Source organism: Bubalus kerabau, chromosome 6, assembly GCF_029407905.1.
Source record: "Bubalus kerabau isolate K-KA32 ecotype Philippines breed swamp buffalo chromosome 6, PCC_UOA_SB_1v2, whole genome shotgun sequence".
Lineage (NCBI taxonomy): Eukaryota > Metazoa > Chordata > Mammalia > Artiodactyla > Bovidae > Bubalus > Bubalus kerabau.
Genome location: NC_073629.1, coordinates 10,240,457 through 10,256,063, shown reverse-complemented (window position 1 = coordinate 10,256,063; position 15,607 = coordinate 10,240,457). Strand labels below are relative to the sequence as shown.

The following is a 15,607-nucleotide window of genomic DNA, read 5'->3' as shown; positions in this document are numbered from 1 at the left end:
AAGACCACGGGCCTGTCTCAGGCTGGATTCTGGTCTCTGCCCCTTTTGCAATCCAGATGCCCGCTGACAAGTCCAACATCAGGCAGGGGCAGACCTTCCTGGTGAGGAGAGAAAACTTCTGTGGATACCCATGTGGATTTTTGTGTTTGGGCCAGCAATGCTTAATCTGCTGCCTGTAATCTTAGGATGAAACTGTCTCCACAGGATGGGGAGCCTGGTAGGAGATAAATGTCTCTGGCAGTTCCCAGGAGAATTGGATAATAGGGTCTTATGTATACCCTAGTCTGGGCTTCCCAGGTGGCACTAGTGGATAGAACCTGCCTGCCAATGCAGGAGATGTAAGAGATGCAGGTTCGATCCCTGGGTCAGGAAGATCTCCTGGAGGAGGGCATGGCAACCTACTCTAGTATTCTTGACAGAGTTGGACATGACTGAAGTGACTTAGCATGCACAAATGTGCACCCTAGTCTAGGACACTCCTAAGCTTCTAAAGCCCTAAAAGTCAGGACCCTCCCCCAGAATCAGCAACCAGAAAGACTTTTTACCTAGAATCAAGCTGGTCAGTAGGCACTCTGTGCCCTGGGGTAGAGGGATCCAGGGAGGGAAAAGATGCGCTTGCTTCAGGGAGTCCACAGTCTGACAGGGGTGTAGGCCCCTCCCTAGAGGAGCCCCCATTATTGAAGGAGACAGGATGTCCCCTCCAGTATTACCACTGCCCAGGATGTCCTGGGCAAAGTCACAGACACAAAGGACAAGGGACAGGCAGGATGCTGACAAGAAGGAGTACAAGATGATAGAGCATTTAGGGAAATAGGAGGATGGAGATTTGCAGGAGGTGTGAGGTTAAGATCCATAGGCCTGTGTGAGGGCCCAGGGTAGAAGGGTGTGGCTCAGGGATTGCCGTGGGATATGCTCCCCCAGTACAAGGTCTGAATAGATTGGAGTCCCTAAAGAGGGGGTGCTGGAGGGGATAGGAGAAAGGCTGATATAAAGCAGCTTGAAGACTGTGATTGGGAACTTTAGTCTGAAAACCGATAGAGATGTCTGGGTAGGAAAGGGGCAAGGTAAAACTGATGCTTCATGATGACAAGTGCAGTGATGAGTCCGTGAGGTGAAGGGAGAGCATCAAGGAGAAAGAAAGGCGGGAGTCAGGAAAGTCCTGAGGAGGCTGCTGTGGGCACCCAGGCTCATGGGATGGACGGGCTGATCGGGCGGCAGGCAAGAGGTTGGCTCACACACCTGAAAGGAGTTGTGGGGGGAGGGGGGAAATGGGCAGGGAGGGGACAGGCAGGGCCATGGAGGGACCAGGGTGAGATGTGGGGACAGAAAGAAGCTGCCATCTTTGGCCGGAAGAAGTAAGTTGCCCAGAATGGGGAAAGACACTCTTTTAGGGAAGCTCACCAGCTCAGTTACATTTGTCATATCTGAGTTGAACGCAAGACATCTGCTAGGTGAAAACTTATGAAAAGAAAGGGCCAGGGACGTGGAGACCCAGGCTCTGGCTGTGGCCAGACTGTTGGAATGAAGACAGGAAGCTCATCTTCAACAACTTGATAATTCTCCCACCCTTCCAAAGTCTAGAAGGGTGGAGAGATAGACACCTAGGACAGACCTCAGAAAAAGCCCCAGGGAAGGGCTGTGGCAGGCCCAGGAGCCAGGCAAGATGATGGAGTAGAGAGTCACAGACGTGGGGGAACCACGATAGCCAACAACTGCACTGTTTTAGTTTCCACTTGTTGAGCACCATTCCAAGCCCTTTACAAATACTGACTCTGTTAATCCACAACTGTAACTTTTAGCCCCATTGTAAGGATGAGGGAATGTGCAGCTACAAAGCGGCACAAAATGGATTGTAAACCCAGGAAGTCTGACTCCAAGGCTGTGCTCCTAACTGCTATGCCTCTGCCTTTCAGGCAACAGAAATGCACCCTGGGATGCACTGTGGGTCGCACCTTCCTTCCAGAAGAGGCCTCTTGACCTGATACAGTAATCCCTGCATTTCTCTGAGTTTCACAGCTCCCCTCACAAGCCTTAATGATGGGCTTTTGTTTGTTGTTTGGGAGCTTTTTGTTTTTGCTAGCGTCCACAGGGTGGTCTCCCTCTCTTTTCCAAACTCCAGATCTCTTTCCTTCTATGGACATGCTTCCTGAAATCTAGCCTAAGTCCTTCAAGTTGCAGCCCCAACCCTTTCCCTAGGTCTTCTGCCATTGGCCACATCCACTCCTTGAATACTACACCTTTTCAGGGACCTGAAGTGCTAATTAAGCCCTCTCAAGCCCATGCTTCTCCAGCTTCCTTCTCCAGGCCACCATTTCAGTTCTCACTTCTCTCCTGCATTCCATAGCCAACCCCTCCCTTCTCCCCACCACCTCAAATCCAGCTCCCAGCTGGCTGACACCCACGGGAGGGTTTTTCCCATAATCCCTTTCTCTCTGCCCTTTCAAGGTTCTGATGGGGGGAGGGGATGAAGAGGGACCACGCAAATGCACTGTCTCCATGAAAATGGTGGCAAAGCCTATAATAAACTTGGATGAAGGGAGAAAAGCATTGAACTCAGCCTATGGAAGAGAAGGGGTGATGTGGTAAACTCAGAAAGCTCTGATTCCCAAGAGCTGCCCCTTCCAACCACCCTTCACTGGGTGCTAAAACAGTTGGATTCCAGATCTCCCATCTCTCTAATCTTTCTGCAGTTTCATCTTAACAGTGTGCCTTGGACTCTCCCTTCTCTCTGCCCCTTCCAGGGCCTCACCACCATCCCGGACAGCTTGGCCTCAACCTGGACCGTAGCACTGACCAGTCAGGCAAGAGAAGAATCTAGGCTAGCTGGGGAGGGGATTGAGAGTGGAAGTTTCTTCGTTCTGTCCTAAATAACCCTTGGCAGGGAAGCTGAGGGGCTCTGTGGCCCAACATCTCTTTCCCTCCCCACCAATGCCAGGGGGTTCAGCCTACCTTCCATCTTGTGTGCAGAAACCAAACATTTTACTAAAAGATGCAAGAGGCCGTTTCTCCTTTTTGTAGAAGTGGGTCTTTCTGCCTGACTCACTCCCCCACCCAGAGCCCTAAACCCCTTATTCCATCAATCCCAGCATGGCCCCAGAGGACTTCATTTAAGCTCACCCAGATCCAAGTGCGCCAGCCTTTCTGGTCCCTAGGGAGGACTGGGGAAGGAGGGCCCTGGGTCTTATGCCATGCCCTTCCCTTCTAGCCCAAGCCAGTGTGCACAGAGGTGCAGGTACAGAGATGGGGCACCCACCATCCAGTGGGGCACAGGGACGAGGTGGGAGATGCCAAGGGCCTGACAACTAACCCTCCCACACAAACAGATGCGTCCACAGACTGCATGTGGGGCGATGTTGGGGAGACAGATTTTTTCCCCCAGAGTAGGGGACAGCAGTGGGATTCTGCACTGAACCACAGAAGGGATGGGACCATACCCCTGCCCCCCCACCCCCCTGTATGGAGTCACTGCCATTTGATATCCACTGAGACAAGTTGGCTGCTCTGCTCAGGGTGGAGGGTGGGGGGATGGCTCAGAAAACAGCAGCTCCTTTCAGGGCCTAGGTTGGCAAGGCCTTTGGGAGGCTGGACTGGCCCAGATCACCCCCAACACCCCCTCTCTCCCTCCCACGCCACCACCACCAAAGGACTGGAGGGCGGCGAAAAGGAGTTGGCACTGCCTGGGCCATGCCTATTGCCTCTGTAGACCAGCCCTAGCCCCCCTCCTTGGCATGATGCCTTCCCTCACCCTCCTCCCTCATTTCCTCCTCCCTGAAGACCTAACTATAAACCAGGTCACCTGGTTCCTTCTACACTTGGTCCCTAGTACCCAGCTTATACTATGAGGAATTAACATGCCTGCCCCTCAGCACAGGATGGTGCCCACCATCATGCCAGGAACATAGAAAAGAAATCCTTGGAGATTAGGGAGACAGTTTTAAGATGAAACTAAATGGAACTCAGTGGTAGCTGCTGGTCTCTCCTCAAACTGGTTTCCTGATAGCCACCCCAAACCCCCCTCATTCCTAAACAAGAGTCACTCCTCATAGGACACCGAATCTCTCACCATCTCCCTCCCACCCAGAAATGCCTAAAGCAGTCCTGGTGGGGGAAAAAAAAAAAAAAAAAAAATTCAAGAACCACAACCAAGGCAGACAGGCTAAAAATCTTTAGCCAGAATGTGTATCAGTGAGCAACAGCAGCAGGCTTTAAGCCTAGGCCTCCTTTGGGGTCCAAATTTGTATTGGCTTCTTCACCACCCCTCTTTCCCAACTGTCTCACTTTGCAGTGGGGAGGGGGTTATTAACGGGGAGGCATGTCTTGAAATGGGAGGCAAATTGGAGTGGAGGGAAGAAGTTAAGTGGGCAGGGGGTCCCAGTCATACCAAGCTACTACATCTTCCTAATCTGAGCTGTATAATATGAGCAGTAGTTACACATACAGCTTTCTTCCTCTGTGTGAATTATGTGTGGGTGTCACTATGTGTCACAGCATGGGGAGGGGGAAAGGGGCTGGGCATGGGAGTGGGAGTAACCTGATGATCCTGGGAAAAGGGGGCGCTGTCTGGAGTGCCTGTGGGGCGTGCATGGTTATATGTGGTAGTTACTGAATTAGTTGGAAAGCTGTGATGCAACTCCAGGTCTGCCCAATAGGAAGGGGTATTAGGAAAGCCCCTTCCTGGGCTGAAAGCGCTGAGGTGACCAGCTTAGGTAAATTTCCCTTCTTGGAGAGCCCTTCCCAGACGCCCAAGGTGGGAGGCTAAGGAATAGGACTGTACCACTGAGGCCAGTCAGGGTAGGGACCCAGGGACTGGGGGCCCCGGTATCTCTGGAGAGTGAGGTAAACGGGACCCCGGCCTAGGCGGCAGCACTCTTTCATTAGGGCCAGGGTCTTACCTTGGGTCCAGGGTGGAGTGGCCCCTCGGATGGGCAGCGGGACAGACGGACGGACGGGGCGGGCAGGCGTGAGGAACGGAGCTGTGCAACCGGCAGGGCCAGGACTCTTAAACCCGGAGCTGGGATCAGATAAGGGCTGGTCCAGGGGCCAGGGCTGGGGTCGGGCCGGCCGGGGGCAGAGCTGGGCCGGGCCGGGCCGCCCCCTCCCTCCGCAGCGCAGAGCCAAACTTTGCGTGAATGGAGGGACCTAGAGGGGCCGGGCGGGCGGGGGCGGGGGGCTCCGGACAAGACCAATGGGAACGTGGAGCGCCAGGCCCGAGCCGCCGGGATTGGAGGGGCCTGGGCAGGGGGCGGGGCGTGTGGAGCAACGAAGCGGAGCCCCAGACAGCTGCAGGAACGGGGCAGAGAGCAACACCCAAAGACAGAGACCCAGACAGACTCAGGAGAAAGAGATGGAGAGACGATAGGCGAAGAGATAGAAGCCGAGCTGGCAAGGTGACAGAGGAAAAGAGAAGGAAGAAAAAGGAGGCGGTCGTGTCAGGGATGGGGAACAGAAGCGGGAGCTGGCGGGGGCGGGCCTGGGGCCGAGTTAATGAGGTGGAAATGAATTCAGCACCCGCCCAGTGGCCCGACAGGCAGCGCCGAAGGGGCGGGCTCCGGGGGCTACGGGGTTATATCCCTCGGCACCATTTCCACGCTGTTTGCCGTTTTCTAAGCGCTGAGTGAGGTCCTGCGAAATGCGCAGACATCATTCCCACCTGCAGTGGCTTGGTTTGAGAGGGGGCAGAACATGCAGCCCTAGTGCCTGGGAGGTGCCAGAGGCTGCAGAAAGGGAAAGAGCACTCTACTTAGGAGGTCTCAGGTGGGAGGACAGACTTCCGATAAGGTCCCTAAAGAATGCAGAGGATTCAGGTACTAGGAGATGATGGGGAGGGAATTTAAGGCAGAGATAGCTGCATTCAACAGTTCTGGGAGGACAGGCAAATACAAGTAGGCTTGGGAAAGAAACAGCAGCAAAGTGGTCCATTGGACTGGAATATAGAATGGTGGTTCTCAACCTTATCATCACAAGGGACTTATTTGATTATCTGAATCCATGTTTTGAGAGGTTTTTCTCCACAATCTCCCATTCTTGGCATACATTAAGAAAGAAAACATTTACTTCCCCATTTCTATACATCATAGATATTTAACTACTAATCAGTAAACCGTATTATCATATTGAGTTGATACACATCTGGGGGAGGAGAAAAGGAAAGAAACTTGACATTTTAGCTTAGTTCAACTTCTAAACGCCCTATGATGGATAAATGTCCGTTCAAACAGCCCCATGGGGCAGGCCGTGGGGGCAGAGGGGGTTGCACTGGGCTGAAGTAAGCACCACACGTATAGTGATTGTGGTGGGGGAAGATCTGGACCAAATATAGAGCTGTGCCCATTCACGGTCAACTCTGAAGGCGATGGAGAGCAATGAAGGTGTATTGAGCAGGGGGGAGACAAAGCTATAGCAGAATTTTAGGGGGGTTAATCTGGACGTGAGCAGAATGGTGACTCAGGAGGGAATCTGGCAGCAATCCTAGACTCTTCCTGAGCAAAAAGGTGGGGCAGGAGGGAACCTGGCAACAATTCTAGGCTTTTCCTGAACAAAAAGGTGACTCAAGATGAAACCTGGCAGCAATCCTAGACTCTTTCTTTACCTCCCTTATCTAAGCATTGCATCTACTTTTCTAAATCCCCTAAATCCCGCTCCCTTCCTCCCTAGCTCATCATCCAGTGGTCCAGGACCCCATCACCTCTCACCAGGATTACTGCAGCAGCCTTTCAACACCTACCTTTAGTCATTCTCCACTCTAACAATCCTTCGAATCATGAAATCCTTCTTTTAAAAAGAAACACCAGTGCCTCTGAAACACAGATCTGACTGTTTCACTTCCCAATTTAAGCTTTCAATGACTGCCCATTGTCTATAAGTCAAGTCCAAATTCTTAACCATGAAACAGAAGGCCTCTTATGGCCTGGACCACTCCAGTCTCTTCTTCTTCCACTGCCCCTACATCCCAACCTACAGGTTCCTCCTCCAATACTCAAGGTTGAGTCTTATGTTCTCTTTCCGTGTCCTGCCCCTGGAGCCTTCATGGTTTACACGGCTCCAGCTATGTTTCCTGAGTTATACCCAGATCTCTGTCTTCAGTCTTAGGCTGTCTTTAGAGGGTTACCTCCACAATTCCAGTTCCTTGCTGGGGATTTCCACTCTCAACTGGACAGGCACCAAATTGAACTCATCATCTTCCACCCCCAGTGTGACACTTCTCATGGCTTCTGTGACTTCTCATGACTTACTCTGTGTTTCTCCCGGTCAATCAGATTAAAAAGTTAGAAGTCATCTTCATTCTCACCCTTACCAACTGTGCTCCATCCATCGGGACGTCAACTAAATTCTGTCATGTCTCCCTTTGGCCTATTTCTCCAGGATATTCTTTTTCATTTCATGGCCACTTTTAGGGTCAGGAAGATCCCTAGCAGCCCAGGACCTTGACCCGCCCTTCACCTTTCCTTCCAGTCTCAAAGGAAGAGGCAGCCTGTATTCACCATGCCACTCCTTGTGTCCTTGGATCAAAACCTCAAACTGGTGGCCCTTGCTAACAGGTCACAGCCCAAACTCAGTAGCTTGACACTTAGAGTACTCCTCTGAGGAGTTGGAGGGGAGGAAGAATCAAAGGGCAGAAGCAGAAAGAGATACCTAGTGGTGAAGAAGTCTCTGGAGAAGTTCCTTACAAAAGGTCTTCACTTCTGTGTAGTTCAGAAAAGTCATTCACTGAAACTCAAGGTGTGGCAGGACTGGACAGTTAGAAAGCACTTAGACATTCTAGAATAGCAGGTGTGTGGGGACTGTAGAAAGTGTACAGATAACTTGAATGGCATTGTTGAGTTTTCCATTTTAAAATAGTGATTTAAATAAAAGTTTTGTTCTTTTTATGTTTTATACAATTATAGAGATATCTATTATGTATATTGCTTTTTGCATAGTCAGTTTTTAATTTTTGTCTTGTTACAAAAGAGAAGTCTCAAAACAGTCATTAGGAGACCAATATGGAATCAATAGTACAGACATAGGAAATTCATATGTGTGAGTGTTCACTATGCAAGATACACATATTACTTGAGATGGGAAAACGGAGAGGTTCGGCAGCTCACCTATGGTAACAGAGCAGAAAGTGTTAGATTTGGAATTTGAATCCACATATGTTGGACTCCAAAGTTTGTCTCAAGGTAATACTAGAGTGAATTTGCATGGTTGAAACAAAAACTCGGCATTATGAACACACGTTTGTATGAAAAATTTGCCAGGGTTGCCGTGTCCAGTGTTTCCCAATTTGGGGAACCGGCGTCCTTTGAGGACCTCCCCCCCACCCCATTCCTCCCTTTAGCAAGTTCTATCTTTCTTATTTTCAATGACTCCTTTCCAACTCATTCCTTCCAACTTCGGCCTCATCCCTTCCTTTATCTCATCCGTATAGGGCAGGGGCTTCCTCAGAGCACAGAGGGCCGCAGAGATGAGAAGCCTGTTTGGGGAGGAGAGTCCACAAGCGGGCAGCAGTATGAGGGGAAAGGCCAGTGGACAGAGGACAGGGAACCTTTGGGTCAGGAGGCATGAGGAGGCTCAGAGTAGACAACACTTCACAGTCAGGGGTGCCACCTAGAAACAGCAGACGTTGACAAGGAGAGGATGCCAAGGGGCATTTTAGTGTTCAGGCCCCATAAGGCTGAGCAATTTCCATTAGTAGTAGGGTGCCTACTAGCTGGATAATTCAGACCACGGAGGAGAAAGCCAAGAGACGGACTGAGCCTTCCCCCCGCCAGCCACGAATGGATTCATTATTTAGATATACCACTTCCTTTCAGTAAATGAGATATACACAAACATTTATAAGACATAAGTTATGGGATGCTTAATCACATGACCAAAGTGTTCTTCCCAGAGTTTCTGTAACTAGGTGGTTTGCTTGTTGTGTTGTTCAGTCGCTGAGTTGTGTCTTGACTCTGCAGCACCGTGGACTGCAGCACTCCAGGCTCCTCTGTCCTCCACTGGCTCCTGGGATGTACTCAAACTCATGTCCATTGAGTCAGTGATGCTATCTAGCCATCTCATCCTCTGAAGCCCCCCTTTCCGTTTGCCTTCAATCTTTCCTAACATCAGGGTCTTTTCTGAGTTGGCTCTTCACATCAGGTGGTCAAAGTATTGGAGCTTTGACTTCAGCATCAGTCCTTCCAATGAATATTCAGGATTGATTTCCTTTAGGAATGACTGGTTTGATCTCCTTGCTGTCCAAGGGACTCTCAAGAGTCCTCTACAGCACCACAGTTTGAAAGCATGAAGTCTTCAACACTCAGCCTTCTTTATGCTCCAACTCACATCCATACATGACTACTGGAAAAACCATAGCTTTGACTATACAGACTTTTTTTGGCAAAGTGATGTCTCTACTTTTTAATACACTGTCTAGGTTTGTCGTAGCTTTCCTACTAAGGAGCGAGAGTCTTTTAATTCACAGATGCAATCACCATTCACAATGGAAACAGTGGAAGACTATTTTCTTGGGCTCCAAAATCACTGCATATGGTGACTGCAGCCATAAAATTAAAAGACGCTTGCTCCTTGGAAGAAAAGCTATGACCAACCTAGACAGCATATTAAAAAGCAGAAACATTACTCTGCCGACAAAGGTCCATCTAATCAAAGCTATGATTCTTCCAGTAGTCATGCATGGAAGTGAGAGTTGGACCATAAAGAAGGCTGCGTGCCGAAGAATTGATGCTTTTGAACTGTGGTGTTGGAGAAGACTCTTGAGAGTCCCTTGGACAGCAAGGAGATCAAACCAGTCAATCCTAAAAGAAATTAATCCTGAATATTCATTAGAAGGACTGATGCTGAAACTGAAGCTCCAATACTTTGGCCACCTGATGCAAACAGCCGACTCATTGGAAAAGACCCTGATGCTGGAAAAGATTGAAGGCAGTAGGAGAAAGGGATGACAGAGGATGAGATGTTTGGATGGCATCACTGATTCGATGGACATGAGTTTGAGCCAGCTCTGGGAGATGGTGAAAGACAGGGAAGCCTGGCGTGCTGCAGTCCAGGGGGTCACAAAGAGTCGGACACGACTGAGCAACTGAATGACAACAATCACCATCCTTAGTGATTTTGGAGCCCAAGAAAATAAAGTCTGTCACTAGTACTTTCCTTTTTTTTTTAAATTAGGGCCTTTCTAACTGGTCCAATGGACAGAAATTCTATTAACACCCAATGTACTGCAATAGGAGGGAGGTAACAGGGAACACACGAACAACCAGGGACCAGGAGCCAGGCAGCCCAGATCTCAGGCCTGTCTATTCTTTTGGGACTCATCTCTTACCTGTAAAGTGAGGACTAATTCTGGACTGCCTCTAAAGACATTGACTTTTAAATCCTGGTCTACTTCCACCCAGTCCTATAAAGCAAGATAGACCTGTGTATGAGAAGGCTCTGATCCTTTTGCTCCTCTGAACTCAGCCAGAAGACAGCAAAGCCCTCAGCTTCAGAAGCCCACTGGGGCTCCGTGTGCCTGGATCTGGGCTCCACTTCTCCCCACTCCATCCTAATCTCCAGCCACATGCACTCCGGCAAACATATGCTACCTCTCCTCTGAACTTTGTAGGGCCTCATCTCCCTTGAATCTATAGAAATTGTTATAATCTATCTGATTGGCCTCCTTGCTCCATTAAGCTCATATCCTCAACCATCTCCTGACTCCATCATGCTTCTTCTCCCACTTCCAGCCTTTTACCCAAGAAGTTTCATGATATTGCTCAAGGAAACCTTCCCGGATTGGTTGATCCCAAGGCTGCCACATACAGGTGCACAGTTTGTGGACTGCACAAAGGCACCTGCTGAGGGGGCAGACTGAGGACCAGCATTCAGTTTGCCTTTTGTTGCATCATGGCTCAGAGCAGTGTTTACTGGAGGGACTCCCGTTTTCACTTTTTTAACCCCAAAGTACCACTTGCTACATGCCATAAGGAGTACATCTGCCCAGAGAGGGTTCCTTTTTGCTATTTTGTACTAAGTTTCTTTATAGACCAGCAATGTGGCCCCAGCTGTGACCCTCCTGCCCTCAATATTTTCCAGTTCCAAACCCAATCTCCCATCATCACACTGTACTGACATATTTAATTGGTTTCTTGTAAAGTTGCTTGCTTTATCCCATAATACTGACAGCTGGGATCTTGCCTATGTTTCTGTCTCCTGGTACCTAAGAAAATGTTTTTTCCCTCACTCTGTTCAAGTTCAATGATAAACAAAGAGTTGAGGTTAGATACCAAGCAAAATCCAGGACCAGAAGGATCGGCAAAGCAGGGCAGGGGGTTGTGGGCTTCTTCTTTGTCAGCAAGGCTATGCTCAAGGCAGCCTAGACTGAGGCAGGGGGCTGGCTGATACAGCTTCTGGGGGGCCCTGTCAGCTCTGCCATCTCCCCCTCCAGGAAATGGGGCCAGTCCTATGCAAATACGTTCTTGCCCAGGAGTTTGGTTTCTTCTCCCTGGGCGCCTGGCACAGTGGCACCAACGTGAGTGGCTGTTTGGCAGGACACAGAAGGGCAGGCTAGCAGTCCCGAGGCTCAGGTGACAGGGCTAGGCCCAGGAGACAGGGATGCTGACGGGGCTCTAGCTGCCCTCCTGATGCCAATCTCAGGCTGAAAACTCGATATTTCCACTTAGAACAAGAAACACAGGGGAGAAGGCTAGGAGAGGAGGGCAGTGTACCAGGAGTGCCCCCTGCAGGTCTCACTAGGTGGCACTAGATCAGGCGAAGGTGGCACTGGGTGGGTGGGGATTTCGGGAGACGCCTGGGCGGAGGATAATGAGAAGGAAGACCATAGCTAGCATCTTCCAGGTGGCGCCAGTGGTAAAGAACCCACCTGCCAATGCAGGAGACATAAAGAACGCAGGTTTTTCCCTGGGTCAGGAAGATCCCCTGGAGGAGGGCATGGCAACCAACTCCAGTATTCTTGCCTGGAGAATCCCCATGAACCAAGAAGCCTGGTGGGCTACAGTCCATGGGGTCGCAAAGAGTCGGACACGACTGAGCGACTAAGCACAGCACAGGGAACTACGATCCCACAAGCTGAGTTGGTGGCCAAAAAAAAGAGAATACTTTCATGTTCTGGTTTTTATGTAACAGTGTGCCTTCATGCACGTTTACATATATGAACATAGTAACTGCTTATATTGCTTTGCCATAGATGTTGCATTACCAAAGGAGTGACAAGATGTGTGAGTGTGACCACTTCTCTGCCAATATCCAACTCTGTGACATTCAGTAAACCATTTAACCTTTCTCACTTTTAGTTTTCTCATCCATAAATAGAGAAAATAGTACTTATCTCATAGGGTATCACCCAGGGTTTTTAAATGAGGTGTGTCTAGCTCAGAGCTGATATTCAAAGAATCCTTAATAGTAGTGTCAGTATTCGGAGAAGGCAACGGCACCCCACTCCAGTACTCTTGCCTGGACAACCCCATGGACGGAGGAGCCTGGTGGGCTGCAGTCCATGGGGTCGCGAAGAGTCGAACACGACTGAGGGACTTCACTTTCACTTTCCACTTTCATGCATTGGAGAAGGAAATGGCAACCCACTCCAGTGTTCTTGCCTGGAGAATCCCATGGACGGAGGAGCCTGGTGGGCTGCCGTCTATGGGGTCGCACAGAGTCGGACACGACTGAAGTGACTTAGCAGCAGCAGTGTCAGTATTCTGTGCTTATGTGTCTTTCTCCCGAGCAACCACGTGCTTCTGGTGGGCAGGGACTTATTTCTGTAACTGCTCCCAGCCAGCACATTACCTGGCACTTGGGCTCCATAAGAGTTTGTTGAATGAAGAGTTAGTAAGCCCTAACCTAGACTTTTTTGTTGGACATCTGGGCTGTTTCTAGACCTTTCACTGTTAACAAATTATACTCCAAAGCCCTTCTATTTACATTGCCTCATTCAATCTGCACACCCTGTGAAGTAGACGGAAAGAGGCTATTTGCACATATCCACGTCCTGGAAAAGATGGAGCAACTGTGGCTGACTGAAATGGGTCACCTCGCAAATCAGTGACAAAGGTCAGAACCCCTGACCCTACCTCCCTTCCTTGAGTGGATCTCTTTTCTCTCTGACTACTTTCTTCTGGATCAGGGTGGCCTCTCTAAAAATGAAGACTGTGATGGCGGGCCTGACCAAGAGCCTGACTTGAACCCAGAAAACTGCCTCAGGAGATCGTGTTACTCAGCACTGCCTTTTCCATCTTGCCAGGCCATTCCAGGAACTTCAAACCTTCCAGCACCCAGAAGCCCGACTGGAGGTGAATCCCCAGGAAACCAAATGCCTAATTCCCAAACACATCAGGGCTTGTATTTTCTCAGAGCAAGGAGCTTCTTAGGAAAGAGCCAGCATGTCAGCTTTTCTTTTTTTTTCTGAAGGGGTGAGGAGGCGAGCATTGAGTTGTCCAGGAGGAGGGACTTTGGCTAAAAATAGCTATGGCGTGTGGATCAGCCTCTAGTGGTACCCAGGACTGGGGAGGGGAGGGGGATGCTCTAGAGCTGTCGCCAGACTGGTTGCTGTGGAAACAGGAGAGGAGCAGGGGAGCCTGGGAAGTGGGGATGACACAGATAGCAAGTCCTAGTCAGAGCTGCCGCTACATTTAGGAGAAACAGCAGTGCTTGCGGCTCCCACCCTCCAGGGGTGCTTGGGGTGAGGGGGAGGCGGTGTCAGGGGCATGGACGCTTCCCCCCAGGGGTCTCCGCTGCCGGCTACTCTCCTCTCCACACGCTGTGAGTTGAGTTGCGGGGGACTTGGGTTTGGGCCCCTATTTCCAAGGCAAGTGGGGATTTGGGAAGAGCTGGTTACTGAGGGAGTTTTCATCAGATCCCCTTCCAAAAAATAAGCCCCCTTGCAGGCCAGCACTCTCAAGTGGGAGAAAGGGAGATTCAGCAGAATGCAGCACTGGGGTCTTCTGAAAAGGGGACACAGCATGCACGTGAAATAAGGAGGAACAGGCTGGAGGAACAGGACTCTCCAGAGGGAAGCTGCAGAAACTGAGTCTTTGCTTCCGGGATGGAGGCAACCATTTCACACCTTGGCTGCCCCATTGAGAAAAATGCAGACCCCACTTAAGGAAGATAGGAGAAAGAACACAATCAAAGTGAGGCTCACCTAGATGCCTAGGACAATGGAGGATGAGAGAGTTCTGGGGACTCTCAGACTCTGGGGTTTCTTCCCCACACATGGCAGAGAAATCTGCCTAAGCAGGCAGATTGGGGGTCAGATGACCTAAGACCTTGAGAGAACATCTGAAAGCCCACCTGGATGGAAGCTGGAATAAGTGGGCTCAGGTACTTTTCTGCAGGACCTGTGATCTCTAAGCCAGTCAGTGCTTGGAGATCACTTCTCAAGGATATCCTGGGCTGTGGGGAGAGAAAGGGACACTCACCACTGGGGGAGGGGAAGACCCTAACCTGCCATTGCACTGGAACTCGTGGATGTGTCCCTGATTCCTCCTGAAAAATAAATATAGGGGATGCCCCCAAGCTCCAAGCCATCTTGTTTTGGTTTTTCCTCCTGCCCTCTACCCCAGCAACACACACACACCACACATACACCCACACCCACACCCACACAGCCTCCAAAGATCTATAGAACACCTCACTCCAGAACTTAAATTCAAGAGTGCTGGGTTTGGAGTTACATATCCAGGCAGTTTCTCCCCAGGACCTGGTCAAATGTCCAGACCATCTGTGATCCTTATGTCACATCTTTCCGTCCACCACTCTACTACAACCAGTCCAGGATTCCTTGGAATGGGAGAAGAGGATGATTCCCAGGAAGATGGGAAGGTTGAAAAACCTTGAATCTTTATTCTTTACCTTTCCTTGTATGGGCCATACCTCCTAGGGGTCCCTAGATGCCTATGGAAGGGCTCTGGGTCTCTCTCTCTCAGGGCAGATTGCAGTCCAGAGAGCTGCTCACAGGGAAGAATTTAAAGCAAAATAAGGTAGGCTTCTCTTGGAATGTGAGATCTGGGACATATGGAGGGGGGCTGTTGTGAGGATAGTCAAGGGAGGTGGGAGGCTGGGGTGGGGAGAGAACTGAAGGGAGGAGAGAGGTAAATGTGGGTGCTTCGATCACTTACCTGAGTTAAAGGCTCATCAGGAGTAGGTTGCTAGAGGGTTACAAGCCTAATCTTGATGAACTTTGTGCTTCTTTTATCCTGGCTGTCCGTGTTGATCTCACATCCTCCGACCCTCCTGCCCATTTGCAGGCTGTCTCCACTGTGGAAATAACCCAGGGGAAACGGGGCTAACGCTACAGCTGCAATGACCAGCGTCAGTCCTCAGGGAGACTTCTCAGTGGGCATTTCCTAAGGTGGGAATGTTCAACCTTTGCCCACTGGAGATTTTTCACTCGCTTTCCACCACTTTCATTTCTCCTTTGTAAGCTTCTTGAGAGGAAGAAGATGTGTGGGGAGGGGGGTTGGGAGTAGAGTAAGCAAGGTCCAAAGAGGGAGGAATGGGAAAGACTTTCTGCGTCAGTCTCCTGGTGAATGGTAAAAGAGCCTGGTTAGCCGGCAGGCTGAAGGCGGAGATCAGGAATAAGGGGACTGCCTGACTTTAGCCTGGGTGGTGTGGAAGTGGGAGGCCT

General features: G+C 50.2%; 1 protein-coding gene across 1 annotated transcript in view; it reads right to left on the bottom strand.

Annotated features, from left to right (window-relative positions):
- Positions 1-5,099, bottom strand: part of KCNJ10 (potassium inwardly rectifying channel subfamily J member 10) — a 33,686-nt gene extending 28,587 nt beyond the window's left edge. Inside the window, exon 1 of the mRNA XM_055583878.1 lies at positions 4,893-5,099. The gene's annotated coding sequence lies outside the window, so the exon portion shown is untranslated. The remainder of the gene's footprint in view (positions 1-4,892) is intronic.
- Between the last annotated feature and the right edge of the window lie 10,508 nt (positions 5,100-15,607).